This window comes from Schistocerca americana, chromosome 11, assembly GCF_021461395.2.
Source record: "Schistocerca americana isolate TAMUIC-IGC-003095 chromosome 11, iqSchAmer2.1, whole genome shotgun sequence".
Taxonomy (NCBI): Eukaryota; Metazoa; Arthropoda; class Insecta; order Orthoptera; family Acrididae; genus Schistocerca; species Schistocerca americana.
Window position 1 is genome coordinate 97,883,743 of NC_060129.1, and position 8,101 is coordinate 97,891,843.

An 8,101-nucleotide genomic window follows, 5' to 3' on the forward strand; every position below is an offset into this window, starting at 1 on the left:
AACTTGTAAATAAGTGGGCATTGAGCCATTTTTACTCAATCCCGATGCAATATCTGTGTTACATCGTCAATATAAAGGCCCCATGGACACAGTAAACCTGCAGTGGTGCATCGGAATCTAATACTGCTGTCCCAGGAAAGGCTCAAACACAAACTCTTAGAAAAGTTACTCCTCTTGTACGTCAGTCGGCATTGTGCCATTTGTATTCAATTCCGATGCAATTTCTGTGTTTCATTGTAAATGTGAATGTCCAAGGGATACAGTAAACCTACAGTGGAGCATCAGAATCTAATTCTGCTCTCCCAGGAAAGTCTCAAAGTACAAACTCTTAGAAGATATGCTCCTCTTGTCTATAATAAGAATTTGTCCCATTTGTATTCAATCTCGATCCAATATTTGTTTTTCATTGTCAATGTGAAGGCCCAAGGCATGCAGTAAACCTGCAGTTGTGCATCAAATTCTAATACTGCCTTTCCAGAAAAGGATTAAAGCACAAACTCTTAGAAGAGTTACTCCGCTTGTAAATAAGTCGGCATTGGGCCGTTTTTATGCAATATCGATGCAATTTCTGTGTTTCATCGTCAAGGTGAAGTTCCAAGGCATACAGTAAACCTGCAGTGGTCCATCAGAATCTAATACTGCCTTCCCAGAAAAGGATAAAAGCACAAACTCTTAGAAGAGTTACCCTGCTTGTAAATAAGTCGGCATTGGGCCTTTTTCATTCAACCCTGATCGAATATCTGTGTTTCATCGTCAATAATTAGGTCCAAGGGATGCAGTAAACCTGCAGTGGTGCATCGGAATCCAATACTGCTGTCCCAGGAAAGGCTCAAAGCACAAACTCTTAGAAGAGTTACTCCTCTTGTACTTAAGTCGGCATTGTGCTTTTTGTATACAATCCCAGTGCAATTTCTGTGTTTCATCGTCAATGTGAACGCTCAAGCGATACAGTAAACCTGCAGTGGAGCATAGGCATCTAATACTGCTCTCCCAGGAAAGAATGATTTCACAAACTCTTAGAAGAGTTACTCCTCTTGTATATAAGAACGCATTGTGCCTTTTGTATTCAATCCCGGTGCAATTTCTGTGTTTCAGCGTCAATGTGAAGGTCCAAGGGATGCAGCAGACCTACAGAGATACACCCCTGGAAATTGAAATAAGAACACCGTGAATTCATTGTCCCAGGAAGGGGAAACTTTATTGACACATTCCTGGGGTCAGATACATCACATGATCACACTGACAGAACCACAGGCACATAGACACAGGCAACAGAGCATGCACAATGTCGGCACTAGTACAGTGTATATCCACCTTTAGCAGCAATGCAGGCTGCTATTCTCCCATGGAGACGATCGTAGAGATGCTGGATGTAGTCCTGTGGAACGGCTTGCCATGCCATTTCCACCTGGCGCTTCAGTTGGACCAGCGTTCTTGCTGGACGTGCAGACCGCATGAGACGACGCTTCATCCAGTGCCAAACATGCTCAATGGGGGACAGATCCGGAGATCTTGCTGGCCAGGGTAGTTGACTTACACCTTCTAGAGCACGTTGGGTGGCACGGGATACATGCGGACGTGCATTGTCCTGTTGGAACAGCAAGTTCCCTTGCCAGTCTAGGAATGGTAGAACGATGGGTTCGATGACGGTTTGGATGTACCGTGCACTATTCAGTGTCCCCTCGACGATCACCAGTGGTGTACGGCCAGAGTAGGAGATCGCTCCCCACACCATGATGCCGGGTGTTGTCCCTGTGTGCCTCGGTAGTATGCAGTCCTGATTGTGGCGCTCACCTGCACGGCGCCAAACATGCATACGACCATCATTGGCACCAAGACAGAAGCGACTCTCATCGCTGAAGACGACACGTCTCCATTCGTCCCTCCATTCACGCCTGTCGCGACACCACTGGAGGCAGGCTGCACGATGTTGGGGCGTGAGCGGAAGACGGCCTAACGGTGTGCGGGACCGTAGCCCAGCTGCATGGAGACGGTTGCGAATGGTCCTCGCCGATACCCCAGGAGCAACAGTGTCCCTAATTTGCTGGGAAGTGGCAGTGCGGTCCCCTACGGCACTGCGTAGGATCCTACGGTCTTGGCGTGCATCCGTGCGTCGCTGCGGTCCAGTCCCAGGTCGACGGGCACGTGCACCTTCCGCCGACCACTGGTGACAACATCGATGTACTGTGGAGACCTCACGCCCCACGTGTTGAACAATTCGGCGGTACGTCCACCCAGCCTCCCGCATGACCACTATACGCCCTCTCTCAAAGTCCGTCAACTGCACATACGGTTCACGTCCACGCTGTCGCGGCATGCTACCAGTGTTAAAGACTGCGATGGAGCTCCGTATGCCATGGCAAACTGGCTGACACTGACGGCGGCGGTGCACAAATGCTGCGCAGCTAGCGCCATTCGACGGCCAACACCGCAGTTCCTGGTGAGTCCGCTGTGCCGTGCGTGTGATCATTGCTTGTACAGCCCTCTCGCAGTGTCTGGAGCAAGTATGGTGGGTCTGACACACCAGTGTCATTGTGTTCTTTTTTCCATTTCCAGGAGTGTACATCGGTATCTAATACTGCTCTCCCAGAAAAGCGTCAAAGTAAACTCTTAGAAGAGTTACTCCCCATGTAAATAAGTCGGCATTGGACCTTTTTTATTCAATATCGATGCAATTTCTGTCTTTCATCGTCAAGGTGAAGGTCCAAGAAATACAGTAAACCTGCAGTGGTGCATCGGAATCTAATACTGCTGTCCCAGGAAAGGCTCAAATCACAAACCCTTTGAAGAGTTCTACCTCTTGCACTTAAGTCGGCATTGTTCCTTTTGTATTCAATCCCGATGCAATTTCTGTGTTTCATCGTCAATGTGAAGGTCCGACGGATACAGTAAACCTACAGTGGTGCATCGGAATCGAATACTGTTCTCCCAGGGAAGGCTCAAAGTAAACTCTTAGAAGAGTTATTCCTCTTGTAAATAAGTCGTCATTGGGCCTTTTTTATTCAATCCCGATCGAATATCTGTGTTTCATCGTCAATGATCAGGTCCAAGGGATGCAGTAAATGTGCAGTGGTGCATCGGAATCCAATACTGCTGTCTAAGGAAGGCTCAAAGCACAAACTCTCAGAAGAGTTACTCGTCTTGTATATAAGTCGGCTTTGTGCTTTTTGTATTCAATTCCGATTTAATTTCTGTGTTGCATCGTCAATTTGAAGGTCCAAGGGATACAGTAAACCTACAGTGGTGCATCGGAATCTAATACTGCTCTCCCATGAATGGCACAAAGTGAATTCTTAGAAGAGTTACTCCTCTTGTAAATAAGTCGTCTTTGGTCCTTTTTAATTCAATCCCGATGGAATATCTGTGTTTCATCGTCAATGTTAAGTCCAAGGGATACAGTAAACCTGCAGTGGCGCATCGGAATCTAATACTGCTGTCCCAGCAAAGGCTCAAAGCACAAACCCTTACATGAGTTACTCCTCTTGTACTTAAGTCGGCATTCTGCCTTTTGTATTCAATCCCGATGCAATTTCTGTGTTTCATCGTCAATGTGAAAGTCGATGGGATAAAGTAAACGTATAGTCGAGCATCAAAAACTAATACTGCTCTCCCAGGAAACGCTAAATTCGCAAACTCTTAGAAGAGTTACTCCGCTTGTAAATAAGTCAACATTGTGCCTTTTGTATTCAATCCCGATGCAATTGCTGTGCTTCATAATCAATTTGAGGGTCCAAGGGATACAGTAAACCTGCAGTGGTGCATTGGAATCTAATACTGCTCTCCCAGGAAAGACTGATTGCACAAACTCTTAGAAGAGTTACTCCTCTTGTACATATGTTAGCATTGTGCATTTTGTATTCAATATCGATGCAATTTCTGTGTTTCATCGTCAATTTGAAGGTCCAAGGGATACAGTAAACCTGCAGTGGTGCATTGGGGTCTAATACTGCTGCCCCAGGAAAGGCTCAAAGCACAAAGTATTAGAAGAGTTACTCCTCTTGTATTAAAGTCGGCATGGTGACTTTTGTATTTAATATCGTAACAATTCTGTGTTTCATCATCAATGTGAAGGACCAAGGGATACAGTGAACATGCAGTGGAGGATCGGAATATAATACTGCTCTCCCAGGAAAGGCTAAAAGCGAAAACTCTTTGAAGACTTACTACGCCTGTAAATAAGTAGACATTGTGCCTTTTGTATTGAATCCCGGTGCAATTTCTATGTTTCATCGTCAATGTGAAGGTCCAAGGAATACAGCAAACCTACAGTGGTACATCGGCATCTAATACTGCTCTCCCAGGAAAGCCTCAATGTAAACTCTTAGAAGAGTTACTCCTCTTGTAAATAAGTCGGCATTGTGCCTTTTTTATTCAATATCGATGCTATTTCTGCGTTTCATCGTCAAGGTGATGGTCCAAGGGATACAGTAAACCTACAGTGGTGCGTCGGAATCGAATACGGCTGTCCCAGGGAAGGCTCAAAGCACAAACTCTTAGAAGAGTAACACATCTACAATATAAGTCGGGGTAGTGCCTTTTGTATACAACTCTGGTGCAATTTCTGTGTTTCATCGTCAATGTGAAGGTTCAAGGCATACAGTAAACATGCAGTGGTGCATCGGAATCTAATACTGCTGTCCCAAGAAAGGCTTAAAGCACAAACACTGAATGGAGTTACTCGTCTTGTATATATGTCGGCATTGTGTCTTTTGTATTCAATTCCGATGCATTTGCTGTGCTTCATAATCAATTTGAGGGTCCAAGGGATACAGTGAACCTGCAATGGTGTATCGGAATCTAATACTGTTCTCCCAGGAAAGGCTAAAGCACAAACTCATAGAAGAGTTACTCCTCTTGTATATAAGTTGGCATTGTGCCCTTTGTATTCAATATCGATGCAATTTCTGTGTTTCATCGTAAATGACAAGGTCCAAGGGACACAGTAAACCTGCAATGGTGCATCGAAATCTAATACTGCTGTCTTAGGAAAGGCTCAAAGCACAAACTGTTAGAAGAGTTACTCCTCTTGTTTATATGTCGGCATTTGTATTCAATCCCGATTCAATTTCTGTGTTTCATCGTCAATGTGAAAGTCCATGGGATACAGTAAACCTGCTTTTGTGCATCGGAATGTAATACTGGTCTCCCAGGAATGGCTCAAAGCACAAACCCTTGTAATAGTTACTCTTCCTGTATATAAGTCGACATTGAGCCTTTTGTATTCAATCGCGTTGCAATTTCAGTGTGTCATCGTCTATGTGAAGGTTAAAGGTATACAGTAAACCTGCAGTGGTGCATTGGAATCTAATACTGCTGCCCGAGGAAAGGCTCAAAGCACAAAGTATTAGAAGAGTTACTCCCCTTGTATTAAAATCGGCATGGTGACATTTTTATTCAATATCTTAACAATGTTGTGTTTCATCATCAATGTGAAGGTCCAAGGGTTACAGCAAACCTGCAAAGGTGCATCGGAATATAATACTGCTCTCCCAGGAAAGGCTCAAAGCACAAAGTATTAGAAGAGTTATACCTCTTGTATATAAGTCGGGATTGTGCCTTTTGTATTCATTTCCGATGCAATTTCTGTGTATCATGGGTAATTTGAAGGTCCAAGGGATATAGTAAACCTGCAAAGGTGCACCGGAATCAAATAGTGCTCTCCCAGGAAAGGCTGTTGCACAAACTCTTAGAAGAGTTACTCCTCTTGTAAATTTTTTATTCAACTCCGATGCAGTTTTTGTGTTTCATCGTCAATGTGAAAGTCCAAGGGATACAGTAAATCTGCAGAGGTGCATCAGAATCTATTACTGCTGTCCCAGGAAAGGCTGAAATCACAAAGTATTAGAAGAGTTATTCCTCTTGTATATAAGTCGGCATTGTGCTTTTGTATTCAATCCCAATTCAATTTCTGTGCTTCATCTTCAATGTGAAGGACCAAGGGATGCAGTAAACCTACAGTGGTGCATCGGTATCTAATACTGCTATCCCAGGAATGGCTCAAAGTAAACTCTTAGAAGAGTTACTCCTCTTGTAAATAAGTCGGCATTGGGGCTTTTTTATTCAACCCCGATGGAATAGCTGTGTTTCATCGTCAACGTTTAGGTCCAAGGGATACAGTAAACCTGCAGTGGTGCATCGGAATCTAATACTGCTGTCCCAGGAAAGGCTCAAAACACAGTCTCTTAGAAGAGTTACTCCTCTTGTACATAAGTCGGCATTGTACCTTTTGTATTCAACCCCGATGCAATTTCTGTGTTTCATCGTCAATGTGAAGGTCCAACGGTTACAGTGAACCTGCAGTGGAGCATCGGAAACTAATACTACTCTCCCAGGAAAGCCTAAAAGCGCAAACTCTCAAAAGAGTAACACCTCTTGTATGTACGTCGACATTGTGCCTATAGAATTTTATTCCGATGCAATTTCTGTGTTTCATCGTCAATGTGAAGGTCCAAGGGATACAGTAAACCTGCAGTGGTGAATGGAAATCTAATACTGCTCTCGCAGGAAAGGCTCAAAGCACAAACCCTGTGAAGACTTACTTTGCTTGTATATAATTCGGCATTGTGCCTTTTGTATTCAATCCCTATTCAATTTCTGTGTTTGATCGTCAATGTGAAGGTCCAAGGGATACAGTAAACCTGCAATGGTGCATCGGAATCTAACACTGCTGTCCCAGGAAAGGCCCAAAGCACAAAGTATTAGAAGAGTTATTCCTCTTGTATATAAGTCGGGATTGTGCCTTTTGTATCCATTTCCAATGCAATTTCTGTGTTTCATCGTTAATTTGAAGGTCCAAGGGATACAGTAAACCTGCAGTGGTGCATCGGAATCAAATACTGCTCTCCCAGGAAAGACTGTTGCACACGCTCTTAGAATAGTTACTCCTCCTGTATATAAGACAGCATTGTGCCATTTGTATTCAATCCCGATGCGGTTTCTGTGTTTCATCGTCAATGAGAAAGTCCAAGGGATAGAGTAAACCTGCAGTGGTGCATCGGAATCTAATACTGCTCTCCCAGGAAACTCTCAAAGCACAAACTCTTAGAAGAGTTATTCGTGTTGTATATAAGTCGGCATGGTGCCTTTTGTATTCAATATCGTTACAATTTCTGTGTGTCATCATCAATGTGAAGGTCCAAGGGATACAGTAAACTTGCAATGGTGCATCGGAATCTAATTCTGCTGTCCCAGGAAAGGCTAAAAGCACAAACTCTTAGAAGAGCTTTTCCTCTTGTATATATGTCGGCATTTTGCCTTTGGTATTCTATTCCGATGCAATTTCTGTGCTTCTTCAATGTGAAGGTCCAAGGAATACAGTAAACCTACAGTGGTGCATCGGAATGTAATACTGCTCTCCCAGGAATGGCTCAAAGTAAACCCTTAGAAGAGTTGCTCCTCGTTTAAATAAGTCGGCATTGTGCCTTTTGTATTCAACCACGATGCAATATCTGTGTTTCATCGACAATGTAAAGGTCCAAGGGATACAGTAAACCAGCAGTGGAGCATCGGAATCTAATACTGTTCTCCCAGGAAAGGCTAAAAGCGCAAACTCTTATAAGAGTTACTCCGCTTGTAAGTAAGTCGACATTGTGCTGTTTGTATTTAATGCCGATGCAATTTCTGTGTTTCATCGACAATGTGAAGGTCCAAGGTATACAGTGGACATACTGTGGTGAATGGGAATATAATACTGCTGTCCCAGGGAAGGCTCAAAGCTCAAACCCTGAGAAGACTTACTTCTCTTGTATATAAGTCGACATTGTGCCTTTTGTATTCAATCCCGATTCAATTTCTGTGGTTCATCGTCAATGTGAAGGTCCAAGGGATACAGTAAACCTGCAATGGTGCAACGGAATCTAATACTGCTCTCCCAGGAAAGGCTAAAGGCACAAACTCATAGTTGAGTTACTCCTCTTGTATATAAGTCGGCATTGTGCCTTTTGTTCTCAATATCGATGCAATTTCTGTGTTTCATCGTCAATGTGAAGGTCCAAGGGATACAGTATACCTGTAATGGTGCACAGGAATCAAATACTGCTGTCCAAGGAATGGCTCACAGCACAAAGTATTAGGAGAGTTACTCCTCTTGTAAATAAGTCGG